A 16,636-nucleotide genomic window follows, 5' to 3' on the forward strand; every position below is an offset into this window, starting at 1 on the left:
TTCCAAAGCCCTGAATCTAATTTTACATCTTCCCTCGATGAAGCCCCCTACCCCTCATTGTTTAAGTTTCAGGTCTCACAAAATCTGGATTCGCCCTGGATGGGTACTATTGTTCTCCTCATTTTGCAAAGAGGGGTAAAGTAAATTGCCCAAGATCACACAGTTGTAAGTAGTGGAGCGAGATTTTAAAACAGCCTGACCCCAGAGCCCAAACTCTTAGCCATGCGGGTGCTGGTTATTGGGAGAGGGAGCCAACTGCGGGGCGTAAAATCAGCGCTCAAGTCCCTGCGAGCGGCTAACGCGGGCAGGCTGGGGTCGGAGGGGATCACCCCGCCGAGGCTCCCCGCCCCTTCCTCCCCTTCCCCTTCTCCTTTTCCGCGCCGCCGAGTCGGAACCGTGCTGCTCGCCCGGCGGCCGCCCAGACCGTCCGCTTCCCTTCGGCTGCCCGCGCCGGGCCCCGGGATCGGACCCCAGAACTTTTTAGGAGGGGAAACTTGGCGGCGAGGCGGGAGGACTCGAAGGTGAGGCGCTCGGCCGGCGGGGCGGCGGCGGCCGTGGTGGGGGGAGCGGCGCGCAGGTGGGGGCGCGGGGTCCGCGGCAGGTGCCGGAGGCCGGCGGGGCGGAGCGAGGCGGGGCGGGGCGAGGCGGAGAAGCCTCGCGACCCGAGGCCGCCGGGCGAGGCCGCTCCCGCGTGCCGAGGGGCGCACCGGCCGCCGGCGGGCCGCCTCTAGCTCGGGGCGCGCTTCCCCTTTCTCTCGGGTCGGCCGCTGCTCGCTCCTACGCCGGGCGGAGCGGGGCGGGGCGGGTGACGGTGACGAGCGAGCGCAGGAGCCGCCACCTACCGCCCGCCCCGCAGTCCCCGAGCGGAGGGCGTGTTTTGCCTTATCCAACTCTGGGTGCACAGAGGCTGGGAGCGGAGGGTGCGGGGACCTCTGCGTTGACCGCAGGGTAATTTCTGAACCACCCCAAACGTGAGAATATCAAGTTCAAACGTAGCTTGTCCCCCGAGAGACCGAAGTGATGGGAAGAAAATGACCGAGTGGCGGCGGGGGGAAGTCCCCAGAGACTTCGGGAGAAAAGGGACCGGGGATCGTGGTGCCTCCAACACCCTCGACAAGGCACAGAGAATTGGGGTGGCCTTGCTGGGTGGCGTGCGGGACACGCTGCCTGCAGCGGCGGTCGCCGTGGCTTTTGCAGGTGCGCAGCTGTGTTTGTTATCGGCAACAGCTGCCCTGCTTCGGGGTGTGTGCGCTGGGGGCGCGGGCGGCTTGGCGGAAGGAAAGTGACCCCCGGGTTTCGTTTACTTAAGTGTGAAGAGGCTCGTAGAAGCCGCTCCTACTGAGAAAAATAAGTGACAATTATCAGACTTACTCCAGTGTCGTGGTATTGAGCGTCTGTCTGGCCACTTGAATGAAAACAGAAATACTGTGAGGTGTTTACGGAATGCGTAATGACACTACAAGGTTTATACTGTCTGGTGCCGGATGGCCAAACCTCAGGCGCCTCCCAGAAGCACCTGCAGAGTTTTTCAAAGTACACCTTGTTGGACCCACCCCAAAGATCCCGAGCCAGAAGTGATGGGGTTGAAGCCCTGGCCCCGGACATTATTTATTTAATTAATTTTGTAAAAGCTTCCCTGGGGATTTTGCTATGGGCACTTGATTAGAAATCAGGAAGTGGAGGGATTGGGTTTTACTCAGTGTGACCATTGAACAAACTTTAAGCACCGTGTTTCCTCACCTGTAAAGTAGTAACCTGTAACCTGGTTAAGTAACCAGTAAGCTGGTTAAGATCCTAATAAAGGTATAGAATGAACAAAGTGTGGAAAAGGGAGAAATCAGAATAACGATCCACAATTCTGTTTCGGTGGCCACAAAGGACGCATGCTTTGGTCCTGCAAGGGGTGTTTGGATTAAGTGGGAGGGGAATGGAAGAAAAAAACCTTGCAGGGAAAAGGAGTGTTTGCTTTCAGGTAGTCTGATCTGTAACAGTCTTGGTGTAAACTGTAACTCAGAAAATCAGAATCATTTGGAAAAGACACAAGCGAGCTCCAGCCTGCCCCATCTCAGGATGATGGTTTGGAAAAGGCTCTCCATGTACATTTCCTCCTCTTAAAAAAAACCAAAGGCTTTAGATTATTTTTCATAGAGGCAAATCAAAAGCCAGTGATCAGCAGTGTGTCCTGCCCTGTCATAATCCCAGTCAGGCCGAAGGCTGCATGCTCCCCTGATAAATGTGAATTTGGGTTCCGTTACTCAACAGACCTATGTTGGGGATCTTGATGTACCAGGCATTTTAGAAATACAAAGATGAATAAAACGCAGGTTTTTGTTCGAGCTATCTCTGGCTAGTGGAGGAGAGTGGTGTGTGAAACAGGCCACGATATAAACTGGTTCAGATGATAATAACGCTGTGGAATGAGCAGAGTTCCATGTGGCCCAGAAGAAAGAGCAGCCCCGTCAGCCTCAGGGGAAGGGCATTACCCTGGAGCTGGGTAAACATCACACTTCTCTAAAAGCTTTGAGAATTGAGGATTCTCTGTGTAGTCAAGTCTGTGTTCTTATTTTTCAATCTGATGAAATTCTAGTGTAATCATATGCTGACAATCTAAAGTAGAAATGACTTTTGGTTTCATGATGACTCTTTTCGAAATTTACTAAGCTTTCTGTCATTTCATCTTTGTAAAAGTCTCAGCTGGGTCTAAAGTTAATCCAAGAAAGGGGTTGTCAAAAACAACAAACTTTTCAGTGTGTCCTGCGTTCTTACTAAATATTTATCTCTACTTAAAAATAATATTCAGATAAAGTCTGTTATATGCATATTTTTAAAAATGTGCCCTTTCTGGGGTGGTTTTCATTGTGTTCATTAGGAAAGCTTAATATGATTTAATAGAGGAGAAAGCGCAAGAGGAAAGCTGCAACAGGAATAAAAAACAAAAGGAATAATTAGGAGGAGGAGGAGGTCGGGAAGAGTACGGAGTTTGGTAGAATTGGTAGCGAGGGGGTACTTGTTGGGAGGGAAGAATAAAAAAAAAAAAAGTGCGGAAATCAAACATGGCCACTAGCTTCTTCAGGGATTCAATGTGTATGGACTCTTAGTTTTCAAAGTTATTTCAGAACATAGTGGGAAGCAGTATAGTGTGGTGGTTAAAGCATGGGTTCAACAGTTCTGAGTTTGACTGATGACTTTAACTACCTGCGTCTGCTCATTTGTAAAATGAGGATAATATGATCTCTAGGAGACTTGTGAGGATTAACAGCTATGATGCTTAGGAGGCACCTGGCTGTGATAAGGCCTCAGTCACCACTGGCCTCTACTCTTGCTGTTCTTATCTCCCCTTACTTGATCCTAGTAGAAGCACCGTGAGCCAGGCAGATAGCTCTGTCCTCTTTTTCCAGTTGGAGTTGGGCCAAGCTGGCTTGTGAAAGTCATATAGGTAATGGGTAGCTGAACTGAAGGGAGAAGCTCTGTCTTTTGCGATTTTGTGTCTGCGTTTCTCCTGCTCCTCACTGTTGCTGATGGGGTTCTGGCTAAAGTCGCCCCTCCCTGGTGTTTAAAGGGCCAAAGGCTGTAACCGTGTGTGTCTGTTTCAGCTCTTTCACGAACAACAGCACTCAGTGACTCTCCACTTCTCATTGTTGATTTCTATGAAAATTATATTTTTCTTGGGCTTATGGATGGGAGGGAGACCATGGGAAAGCCATAAGGAAGCCCTATATGGAAGAGCTCTAAAATGGGGAGCCCCTTGCTCCAATTTCCAGTAATGTGTCGTAATATTACTAGAAAAGTAGCCTTATTGCTCAGCAACTCAACTGCTTTCATCTGCAGCTGCTGGTGATTCTGGTGCAAAAATATTTCCTTGCATATCCCCGGTCACAGACGTCTGGTCCCTGGAGAGGTGGGGGAGGGGATCATGCATCATGGCTGTGGGTCAGATCTTAATTAGAATGTTAATTGGTAATTCGCAATGGAGAAGTATAACCAAGACTCTCTTCGATGTAAAACAAGGATGCAGAAAAGTATAAAGAAATAATGTTTTGGAGAGCAGCCCCCAGCTTTGGTTCATTTTTTTTTTCCTTAATGAAGGTGTACCTTTAATCTTCATGGATCATCTTTCTCCTTTTACCTGCAAAGGATTCTCAACTTCATAACTCTCAATTTAGCATTTTTTAAAAGATTTTATCTATTTGAAGGAGCCTGCACATGCTAGAGAGCAAGAGCTGAGGGGGAGGGGTAGAGGGAGAGGGAGAAGTAGACTTCCTGCTGAGCAGGGAGCCCAGTGTAGGACTGGATCCCAAGGTCCTGGGATCGTGACCTCAGCCAAAGACAGACACTAAACCCACTGAGCCACTCAGGTACCCCTCAATTTAGCATTTTTAACCTTCTTAAGCAATCAGAACTGCATATGCCTAGGATAGTGTTGAGTGCTGTAGGTGATACTCAAGGTAAAAAGTCAACAGATAGCCCAAGAAGTAGTGAAGAAACAAGTGGTGGGGTGAATGTAAATGCCAAGTGGGTATGGCACAGTCTCCCAAAAGGTTTGAGAACTCTTCGTGGTGGAGGAGAGCAGACTGCAGCCTTCCTACAGGGTCAGAATGGCCTTTCAAACTCTGGTCCCCTGAGGATGGCATTAGGGATAAAGAGCTGAAGGAGTAGGAGAATAGATAACTGGGACCTTGAGGCTCATCCCCAACAGCTAATCCCAGGCATCCGGAAAGACCAAAGCAGGTTTCCTTAGTGCACAGCATCCCTGGGAGAATACTAGTGGCAAGGCAAATTTCCTCTGCCAGTTACAAGGCTCCCTGAAATTCACAAGGTGTCTTGGTCTGTTTAGTCATTAGTTACAATAGGCATTAACTCTCTATTGAATACATTTGCTAAATATACTGAAAACACCTGAGGGAGTTTGGGTTAGGGCTGCGAAGAGCATTTATCAAAGTATAAATGATTCTTCCCTATTCCTGGAACAGAGTTTAGAGATCAGGAAGTCCTAGGATCCCCAGGGAAGGAAAGTGGAGGGCAGGTGTCTGGAGAGGATTTGGGGATCTTTGTTATCAGACACAAAGGCCCTTGAGCTCTGCCCAGATGTTAGCAGGACCTGTGGGTCTGAGTCACAGTAAATGAACAAATCCAAATCTGTCTAAATCATCCCATTTTTAGATTATTAATTTACACCTGAAAGATGAAAGTGACTAGCAGGCCAGGCTCACTTGCCTTTTCAGATTAGTAGGTTGAGGCATTTACATTATGACAGAGGTAACCAGGTAAAGGCTGGAGGGCAACTTGTTGAGGAAAGAGAACAGAGGAGTTGATTGATCCTGCATGATAGTGTCATGAAGCCACGGAAACCTGTGAGCTCCCCTTCACCAGGCAGTGAGCCCACGGCTGGTCTCTCCTCTGTGCAGTGATAGAGATCCATCGACTGTCATGCTTCACTTTAAGTCTCCCTTTCCAGGGCTCCCAGATCACTGGCATTTGCTTAGCTTTGTCAACCACTTGTAGGTGTTCATGATTTTGATTTAGTCATGAGAATCTCTCTTAAGTTGGAGGTCATTGTCCCTTGGAGAAATTCTAGTATGTGAGAATTTACTTTTGAGGACTCTTTCGGCAACTACACCAATTCTAGCTTCAGTATATGTGTATGAATTTTGAGTCTCTCTCTCTTTTTTTTTTTTTTAAGATTTTATTTATTTATTTGACAGAGATCACAAGTAGGCAGAAAGGCAGGCAGAGAGGAGGAAACAGGCTCCCTACTGAGCAGAGAGCCCGATGTGGGGCTAGATCCCAGGACCCTGGGATCATGACGTGAGCCGAAGGCAGCGATTTAACCCACTGAGCCACCCAGGTGCCCCTTGAGTCTCTCTTTTTAGAGATAATCAGGTCTTGGCTCAGCCTAAACTTAGATTGAGATCTGGCTGAAGGTGCAGCCACAATAGTAAGTAGCTTCTGAATTGGCCATCCATTTGTATAGGTCCACAAACCTGAAGACTTTAGGCTAAAGGAAGATAAAAGCAGCATCTAGTGGTGAGAGGAATGGAGGTGAGTGGTGCAGAGGAAATGGGATGGCCTACAGCACCCCCTCCTAGCAACAACCCCTGACCCCAGGGGCCCAATTACTTAGACCAGGCTTTGGGGTAGGGGCTCAGAAGTGTGAGCTGATGGAACTAATTTTGGTGTCATTTTTGCAAGAGGATTGAGGGGAATATAACATCTTTAGCAACTTGAAGATTTGGGGTTTGGGGGTAAGTTGGAAGGTGAGCAGGGAAGAGTCTGGTTCTCTGGACCACTGTGAGGTGCCTGCATGACGCTGGCAATGGGCTTGTGCCCCTCTTGCCAGTGATGGAACAGCCCTGGGCTGGGGACATGGTGGGGAGGGTGGAGAAGTGGGTCTGTGATGAGAAGAAAAATGTTTTAATATACACATTATCTGAGACAGAAGAAGATATTAATAGTTTTTTAATGTTTGAGAAAAATCAGAGTAGAAAATTTTTAGCAAACAAAAGGTAAATAGAACACTACCTGTTATTATCAATTTGCTATGTGTAAAATGTTAGTTACTCTGTCTTTATATAGGTGTTGATGTGGCTTAATAAAGGTGAATGTGTCAAACTATATAAAGTTGTTTAAATGAATTCTCTGGAGCTCAAGGGTTCCTCCAGGTTGCCCCAAGGTGGATGGGGGTTAGGAAAAGGGATAAGGGAAAAGTAAAGTGAAATCTCTTTTACATGTTCCTGCTCCAACTCTGCTTTCCTTTTGTCTGTTTTCTGTGTTGACCTTCTGCTGTTTCATTATGGAAAAGTGTATCTGCTTTCAAAAGTAAGAGTGTTACTAGTATAAGAACTATCAAAGGCTACATTTTAGCCCAAATTATAGGGCTGCTATTTATCTGGAACATGAATCTATCTCTGAATACAGAACCCAAATCAAGACATTGATTATATAATCGTGGGGACCAGAGTTTTTCTCTCAGGCCTCATCATCATTAATCATGGGAACGTACTTTTTTCCCTAAAGGCACCTGTACTCACTATTTATCCCTTTGACAACTGTGGCTCTGTATCTGGAGATGAGCAGGCCACATTTCTCTTCCTGGAGCCTCAGGACTTTGCTAAGGATGCAAGTGAAGGACAGAGTTCTGGGCAGAGTGGGGCTGCACCGGCCAGTGGGTCTATAGACCCTTTCTGTGGAATCCTGCCTGCATGAGGAAAAAGGATTGTAGGCTTGTAGGATTGAAGGTACCTTGTAGGGACCCTCAAGGATTGTAGGTTTGATGTTACGTCAAGCTTTGCAGGTGAGCGGGATCCTAAGGAGCAAGATTTGGGAATAAAGGCAATTGTGTTTAAACCATATAAACACATTTCCTCACATTAAAGAATGCTGAGGCCATTGGTTTTGTGTGGCAAGTACAGCAAGAGACGGTGGGTTGTGATTCTCATGCTGCCTCTGTTCTTGGCTTTGTGACCTTTGAATCTGCTTCCTTATATGTAAAGTGAAAGTATCAAACTAAGCACTTGGCGAGCTTCCTTCTCTGCTAAATACCTTGTGTCTTGGCAAGTGTATTTTCATGAATAACTATGGATATGAATATCTGTGCCTCTCAGTGCTCATTTCTCATATTTTATATTTTTCCTAAAAAAGAAACGAGACCTTCATTTTTCTGTGTATGTCATACCACCATATGTAAAGGATATTTTTCAATAGAAGTTTCCTTTTTTTTTTTTTAGCTTGAGCAAAATTTGGGTGGAATCTTTCATTATAACATCATGTTGGGGAAAAAGTGTTGGGTTAATGCATTTTTCCAGTGTTTTATGTCGAACACTGAGCTGCATCAGGTACAAGATATAACATTTGCATTATCATTCATCTATTAAATACTGTAGATCATTTTCAAATTTAAAATTGCTGGAAATATTTTCATAAAGAAAATAGCTCTGGTATAACTCAGACAGAAATATACACACACACTTTTTCCTAATATAAATTATAAAGGGAGTTTGAAAGGATGTTCATCGAACTTAATTCTGTCTACCTCTGGGGAATGGACTATTAAAGGAGCTGGTAAACTAATTTTTACATAGGTACTTTTGTGTTGTTACAAGGAACATATATTTTATAATATCATGTGTGATTTGTTACAGAATGAGCCTCCATGATCATAAAGTATCTTCCTTTATCGGATTGGTAGACCACGATCACCATTTGACATAAGTAATTTAAGACCTAAAGTTAAATAGTATCATTTTGTTAGACTAGGAAAATGGATACCTGTTCCATTAGAAGAGTAGATTTAGGGGTTAGATGTGTTTCTTGGTGTATATTTGGACAAGATTCATGTGATAGTTGATATAAGCAAAGACGTTTCTCCAACTACTAAAAGAGTCTTGAATCCAGAGATGACAAATAAGTGTCATCATATCTGGTTGTGGCTGCCTAGAGGGAAGAATTTAGAGGTCCTATCTATGTTCACTGGCCAAAAAACCATGATCAGTAATTGACCTCATCAAGGTACCAGAGGGTGAAGAAAATGATCATTTGCCATGCATTTATTATTCCTGAATCCTAGAATTTTAGGTGATGAGTTTTATCCACATATCTTAAGGGCTTACTATCTATACCATTTATTATACTTAATCAGACAGTATTTTGCATAGTTAGTGGACAGTTTTCTGATAAATCATGTTAAGATTACAATGACTGGCATCTTTTGTATTCCTCATAGAGGCAGGCATAATAGTGTAACTATAAGAATTATTCAAGGGGCACCTGGGTGGCTCAGTGGGTTAAAGTCTCTGCCTTTGGCTCAGGTCATGATCCCAGGGTCCTGGGATCAAGCCCCGCATTGGGCTCTCTGCTCAGCAGGGAGCCTGCTTCCTCCTCTCTCTCTGCCTGCCTCTCTGCCTACCTGTGATCTCTGTCAAATAAATAAATACAAATCTTTTTTTAAAAAAATAAAAGAATTACTCAAGAATTAACGATGAATAATTTATCTTGTCATGTTGAGGTTGTAGCTAATAAGGATAATTCAGTATGATTGAGCATCAACCAAAATAATTTCAGAACATTTACCAGTATACAGGTTTGGCTGAAAAAATCAAGTACTGTAATTTACAATTTTGTTCTGAGGCCCTTTTCAACCATCTGTTTGGTACCAAGAAGGAGTTAAATGGTTTTGGTGTAGCTCAGGTTTTTTTGTTTTTTTTTAAAGATTTTATTTATTTATTTGACAGAGAGATTACAAGTAGGCAGAGAGGCATGCGGTGGGGGGGTGGGGGGGTGGAAGCAGGCTCACTGCTGAACAGAGAGCCTGATATGGGGCTTGACCCCAGGACCCTGAGATCATGACCTGAGCTGAAGGCAGAGGCTTAACCCACGGAGCCACCCAGGAGCCCCAAGAGTGACTCAGTTTTTACATTTGTGGTTTAAGAGGGCAAAATGTTATGTACATGCTGGATGTATGAGCTGTTAGAAAAGAAAAATACAGAAAGTCCTCCCAACCCCATTTATTCTTTTCTTGGAAAAAAGAAGGCACTTAGTCAATTATTTGGTAGTATGAAGCTTCCAGCACATTGGGTCTCCAATTATTTCAGAATATCTTGCTTGCAACCATATGAACAAGATATTCATTCATTCATTCATTCATTCATTCATTCAACAATTTCTGTTGAGCACTTACTACATGCCAAGTACTGTTCTAGGCTCTGGGAATAGAGTAGTGGATAAGAGAGTGAGCCCCTGGCCTGTGTTATTCATCACAGATGAGAACATTAAATTTCTGCAAAGTGTCCTGCCCAACATGGTAAAAGTAGGACTTAATTCTAAATTCAGTGTTCTATTCTTTTTACTATAATACCTTACATAATTCTGGAGGACCCTGATCAGATAACAGCAGGATGGTTCTGTCAGCCTTTTTTTTGCTCTTCCCTAGGTGGTGATTCACTCTTCCATCTTGTGTGGCATGGAATGGATGCGGAGAGATATACCATCCATGGGAGCCAGTTACACTTGTTCTAGTTCTAGGGAAAATCATATTCATCTTCTGAATAACAACCTAGAATCATGTTATTAAAAATAACATGTGAGGGGCACTGGGTGGCTCAGTGGGTTAAGCCTCTGCCTTTGGCTCAGGTCATGATCTCGAGGTTCTGGCATTGAGTCCCACATCAGGCTCCCTGCTCAGCAGGAAGCCTGCTTCCCCCTCTCTCTCTGCCTGCTGCTCTGTCTACTTGTGATCTCTCTCTCTCTCTCTGCCTCTCTGTATCAAATAAATACAATCTTAAAAAAAAAAACAACAACATGTGAGTAAGGGCCTCTTGGTGGCTCAATCCATTAAATGTCGGACTCTTGATTTCAGTTCAGGTCATGATCTCAGGGTTGTGAGATAGAGCACATCCCCCCTCCCCATTTGGGTTCTGTGCTGGGCATGGAGCCTGCTTGAGGTTGAGATTTTCTCTTTGTCTCTCTCTCTCTAACTCTCCCCAGGCTCAGTTGTTCACACTCTCTCAAAACACACACACACACACGGGGCACGTGGGTGGCTCAGTGGGTTAAAGCCTCTGCCTTCGGCTCTGGTCATGATCTCAGGGTCCTGGAATCGTGCCCCACGTTGGGCTCTCTGCTCAGCGGGGAGCCTGCCTCCCCACTCTCTCTCTCTGCCTGCCTCTCTGCCTACCTGTGATCTCTGTCAAATAAATAAAAAAGAGGAAAAAAAATCATACACACACAAGTAAAATAAAATAATTGAAGCAGTATTTTTTTCAAACTCTTGTTTTATTTTGGTAGAATGAAACCAGTATTTAAACAAAAAGTGTATCAGTATTAGTAAGATAAATATTATGTGAACTTCATGAATATTTTTGTATTAGATTGCAATATGAAATTTTTCTTACTGTTGGTTGTGGTCAAAAACATTTGAAATGTTGGCTTAAAGGGCATCAGGTAAGATATTGTTTGTGACAAAAATAAAAGTAGATGATTATCCTTAGCAGTCCTTGTAGTGTATGTGTTGATAACCCAAAGGGATCACAGCAATAAAGTAGAATTTCTGGAAGAAAATTTTAATGGAAGTTACTTGGCATCTGAATATATGCCTGAACAGATTTTTTTTTTTCATTAAACACACACATGTTGCAGTTACTGGTTTCCCTGTGTCCTAGTCTTTTGCTTATTGCGGTTTCCTGTATTGAGTGGTTTCGTTATTTTTTGAAATACATTTTGCAATTTAATTGCATGATATATAGAGAAATTTGGGGAAATAAATTACGTATTTGAGGCAATATCATATAATCTGATTATGCTAATGTCTACAGCTGATTATACGTTAATATATGTTGCTAAATAAAACCTAAATTGTTCTAAAATTATTTTTTTCCACTTAATTTCTGAATATTTGTCAGTGGGTTTTGCCTGAAGGTATTTATTTGTAATAAAAGAGTAAGAGACACTGTTCTCTAAATTGGGAGATTTCATAGACTATAGGAAAAGATCGTTAATTTGGAATTTGGTAATTTGGACAATTGGACTGATACTTTGGAAATTAAGAGCTTATTGCTAAAAATGATTGTGTAAAGAGACCTTAAGAGTTTTAAATCTATGTAAAAATACATAGATTTAGGTAGCACTTAAGTCTATTTTTCTACATTGTAATTTGTTTCAGAGATATGTATAGAAATGCAATTATTGAATGAGCCAGGACAGCGATATATATATGCTTGTTCTTTGCAAACCACGGTCTTACTCCCTTGAATAAATTTGTGATCTAATTATGAAGGCAGAAATGTCAAAGAAAGCTAGCTGTTTTCTCCTTGGCGGACAGGAGAGCAACATACAAAAGATAAAGTTTAGGGGGTCTAAGCAGGAAAGCTAAGTGAGCTCTGGTGGCTGGTATCAAAGACTTTACAATAGAATTGTATTATGGACATTTAATTTACTTGAGTTCAACCCGTCAAGATGAAGAGAAAAAGAACAAATCAGTCAGGACAGGAGGTCCTACGTAGCATTCCACACAGTAGGTGTATGTGATGTGTTTCCTTAGTTAGTCTTAGGTCCACTCAACTCTCAAATATTTTTAATTCCACCCAGTCTCCACTCCACTTCCAACAAACAACCTGACCACCTACCTCATTTAAAAACACGGGGAGGGGAGACTCTAAGTTGTGAACTTGTGAACTGCTTTCTTCCCATCTGTCCTTCCCCACCACTGCTGTTTACCCTCCTCTTCTTCAGCCTCAGAAGTATCTTTCCTGGTCAGGATCTGTCTTTGCTCCTGTAGGACTTTGCTCCCTCGATTATAGCCAGAGGTTAGCAGCACAGAGGTTAAAAAATCCTGGCTCTGGGGCCAGAGTCTGCCAGGCTGGAATACAGTTTCATAGTTTTTAAATGTCTGATCCTGGGCATGTTGCTTAACCTCTCTTATGGTTCAGTTTTTCCATTTGAGAGATGGGATTGGTGATAGAACAACCATGACAAGGGAGGCGGGTAAAGGCTCAGAGCAGTGAATGCTGCTTTCTGCCCTTCCCACCACTACTGCCGTTACCTACTAATCTCAATGTCTCGACTGGTTTTCATTCCTTAGCAGATATGTTTGCTGAACCATTTCCTTTTCTGGAAAAGAATAAAGCCGAACCTTCTCTTTACCTTGGGCCCCTTCTAACCACTATCTTTACTCTCTCCTCTTCCCACTCAAGTGTTTTAAAGAATATTTAAATTTAGCTCTCTCTAGTTCTTCACCCATTTGTTTTTTTAGAAACGGTTTTTAATGAGACATTGACTAGATATGCAAATTATACAGTATTTTCTAGTTTTTAAAAGGGTTTTAAGTAATTTCTATGCGTGGGGCTCAAACTCACAATCCCAAGATCCAAGAGTTGCATGTCCCCCGAACTGAGCCACCCAGAAACCCTGAATAAAAGTATTTTCTATTTTGAGTACTTTGCAACCCTCTGTCTTTACTACTTCCTGTTAACTTCAAAGTTCTCTGAGTTCCTCTCTAAATCCTTCCCTCCTCATTTCCCTTTGAGTGTTACCACTAGGCAGATTTTTGTATTTATCATTCCCTTTATAGTTTACCTTTCTGTGAATATTGCTTAACATTATAAGTAGAATTATGATATAAATTACCTGGAGGCCTGCTTTTTGGAAACTAACTCTAATTATGTCCATTTTAAAAAAAGATTTATTTGAGAAAGAGAGGGAAAAAAATGAGCATGGGGGAGGGGCAGAGGGAGAGAGAGAGAGAGAGAGAATCTTTTTAATTTAAATTCAATTTAATTAACATATACTGTGTTATTATTTTCTGAGGTAGAATTCGGTGATTCATCAGTTGCATACAACACCCAAAGCTCATTACTTCAAGTGACTTCCTTAATGCCCATCACCTACTTATCCCATCCCCCTGACTCCCCTCCAGCATCCCTCAGTTTATTCCCTATAGTTAAGAATCTCTTCTGGTTTGCCTCCTCTGTTTTCCTCCTACTTTATTTTTTCCTTCCCTTCCCCTGTGTTCATCTGTTTTGTTTCTTAAATCCCACATATGCATGAAATCATATGGTGTTTGTTTTCTCGGACTTACTTCGCTTAGATGATACACTCTAGTTCTATCAATGTCATTGCAAATGGCAAGATTTCATTCTTTTTGAGGGATGAGTAATATTCCATTGTACACACATACACACATACATGCATATATATACTACATCTTCTTTGAGACAGAGAGAATCTAAAGCAGGCTCCATGCCTAGTGCGAGCCTGATCCAGGGTTCCATCTCATGACCATGAGAGTATGACCTGAGCTGAAACCAAGAATTAGAGGCTTAAATGACTGAACCAGCCAGGTGCCCTTAACTATGTCCATTGTTCGGCATAAAAATTGTCATTATATGCCACAAGTTATTCATTTTCCTGTTGACAGACATTTGGATTTTTTGCTACTATGAATAGGTTTGCTTCTATTTTGAGATATATTCTTCTACATATATCCTGGTGTACATATACATATATATCCATTTTTCTAGGATTTGTACCTAATAATGGAATTTCTGGAATATTTAGTATATGCTCCTTTTTACTCATTGAATGTCTAAATTATTGGTTACATTGATTGTGCTATTTGATACTTCCATCAGAAGTGTATTCTTGTCAGATTTTTAAATTTTGCATGAGAAATGATATCTGATTTTTTTTCTTTTTTTAAAGTCAGCTCTATCCCCCAACTGGGGCTCCAGCTCATGATCCTGAGATCAAAAGCTGAAAGCTCTACTGACTAAGGCAGACAGGTGCCCTGGTATCTGACATTTTAAAAATTTATGTTGTCTGATTACTAAGGAAGTCAACCATCTTTTCATTTGTTTCTTGACCATTTCAGTTTATTTTTCAGTTAAGTGCCTATTTATATGTTTTTCCCAGCTTTAGATCAGGTGTTTTCTCTCTTTTATTTATAGTAGTTCTTTATAATTCTGGGATAAGAAGCCTACCTGCCAATTTGTGGTTTGTCATTTTATTTTATGTCCTTTTCTCCTCCTCCGCTGTTTTGAAATTTTCTCTTTGTCATTGCTTTCCAGTAATTTGATTATGATGTGCCTTGATGTGCTTTTCTTCTCTTAAAAAAAAACTTACTGAGATATAATTCATATGCAGTACAATTAATCATTTAAAGTATACAGTTCTATAATTTTTTATATATTCATAGGGTTGTATATCTATCACCATAATCAGTTATAGAACATTTTCACTATCTAAAAAAGAAACCTCTTGCTCCCAATCCTTCCATCTCCCCAGCCCTAGGCAACTACTAATCTGCTCTGTCTCTATATTTGCTTATCCTGCGCATTCCATGTAAGTGGAATCATAAAATATGTTGTCCTTTGTTACTGATTCTTTTCACATAGCACAATGCTTTCAAAGGTTATCCATGTTGTAGCATATACCAGTTCTTTGTTTCTTTTTCTTTAAAAGATTTTTATTTCTTTGTGAGAGAGAGAGAGAGAGAGAGAAAACACAAGCAGTGGAACAGCAGACAGAGGGGAGAAGCAGACTCCTCACTGAGCAGAGAGCCCAATACAGTACTTGATCTGAGGACCCTGGGATCATGACCTGAGCCAAAGGCAGAGGCTCAACCAACTGAGCCACCCAGGTGTCCCTCTTTGTTTCTTTTTACTGCTAAATCTTTGTATGGGTATGCCCTATTTTATTTATCCATTTGTCAAAAAGACTATTCTTTTTCCAATGAATGGTCTTGGCACTCTTGTTAAAAAAAAAAAGAAAGAAAGAAAAAGAAATCACCTGGGTTTGTTTTGGAACTTTGAATTCTATTCCACTGATCTCTAGCGAGCCTTATACAAGTACAACATTGTCTTAATTACTGTAGCTTTATAGTAAGTTTTGAATTAGGGAAGGATGAGCCCTCCAACTTTGATCTTGTTTGTTTTAAGATTGTTTTAGTTATTCTGCTTCCCTGGAATTTCCATATGAATCTAGGGGCAGTTTCTCTTCTCAATTTCTGCATAGAACTTAACCATAATTTTTATAGAGATTGTGTTACACTTGCACATCAACTTCAGGTGTAGCATTCTTTATGTCTAGTAACATGTTCTCATTTCCTTCTGAGCCCTCACTGGTAGTATCCTTAATGCCCATATTTCCATGAACAGTTTGGTGTTCTTTCTTTTTTAAAGATGTATTTATTTATTTGAGAGAGAGCAGGTGGGGGTGGGGAGGGTAGATGGAGAGAGAGAGAATCTTGAGTAGACTCCCTGCTGAGTGAGGAGCCCTATTTGGGGTTCAATCCTAGGACCCTGAGATCATGACCTGAGCCAAAATCAAGAGTCGGATGCTTCACCAACCGAGCCAGCCAGGTGCCCCACTGAAGGCTTTTTTCTGTCATGTTTGTCAAAATTCTTCTAGCCTCCACTACTGCTTGATTCCAGGGCTCTTCCATATTTTTGTTATAAAAACATCCCAATTCCAGACACCAAAGTCTCTATTCATTTCCTATTGTTGTCATAATAAATTACCATAAACCAAGTGGCTTAAAACACCTCTTTTGTTGCTTTCAAGTTGTATAAATCCCAAGTCTGGGCTTGACCCTTCACTAGCCCTTTAGCTTTACCTCTCATAATTCTTCCAGGCTCTGATGATAACCAGTAGCTGGTAGTTCCCTGTAGATACCAGTCCATTTACATATCCATGCGCTTCTTCTGGTTTTACCTTTAGCTAGTGTCTTAGTTCAAGCCGTTAGAAGTTACCATAGAGTGAGTTAAATAGCAAACCTTTATTTCTCACAGTTCTGGAGACTGGAAGTCTAAGATCAGGGTGCCAGCAGGATTGGGCTTTCGATGAGAACCCTTTTCCTGGTTATGTCCTCACATCACCTTTCCTTAGTATTGCACCCAGAGAGCGGGTGAGCCATGGTCTCATCATCCCCACGTAAGTTTTTGAGAATCCCATCACTGGGGCTCTACCTTCATGACCCCCATAGCCCCCCATCTAAACCTAGTGAACTGAAGGGCCCACCCATAAATACCATAACATTTGGGGGTGAGATTCTTAGCATATAAATTTTGGGAGGACACAAACAAAGGCATTACACATTACACTCCTGGCTTCCCCAATTTCCCCACATGGAAAATGAATCCATTTCATT

The 16,636-nt window shown here is 42.3% G+C and overlaps 1 protein-coding gene across 1 annotated transcript in view; it reads left to right on the forward strand.

Moving 5' to 3' along the window:
* The first annotated feature begins 497 nt into the window (after positions 1-497).
* The window catches only part of PLAGL1 (PLAG1 like zinc finger 1), a 108,206-nt gene continuing 92,067 nt past the window's right edge, over positions 498-16,636 (forward strand). Inside the window, exon 1 of the mRNA XM_044247340.1 lies at positions 498-521. The gene's annotated coding sequence lies outside the window, so the exon portion shown is untranslated. The remainder of the gene's footprint in view (positions 522-16,636) is intronic.

Source organism: Neovison vison, chromosome 1, assembly GCF_020171115.1.
Source record: "Neovison vison isolate M4711 chromosome 1, ASM_NN_V1, whole genome shotgun sequence".
Classification (NCBI taxonomy): domain Eukaryota; kingdom Metazoa; phylum Chordata; class Mammalia; order Carnivora; family Mustelidae; genus Neogale; species Neogale vison.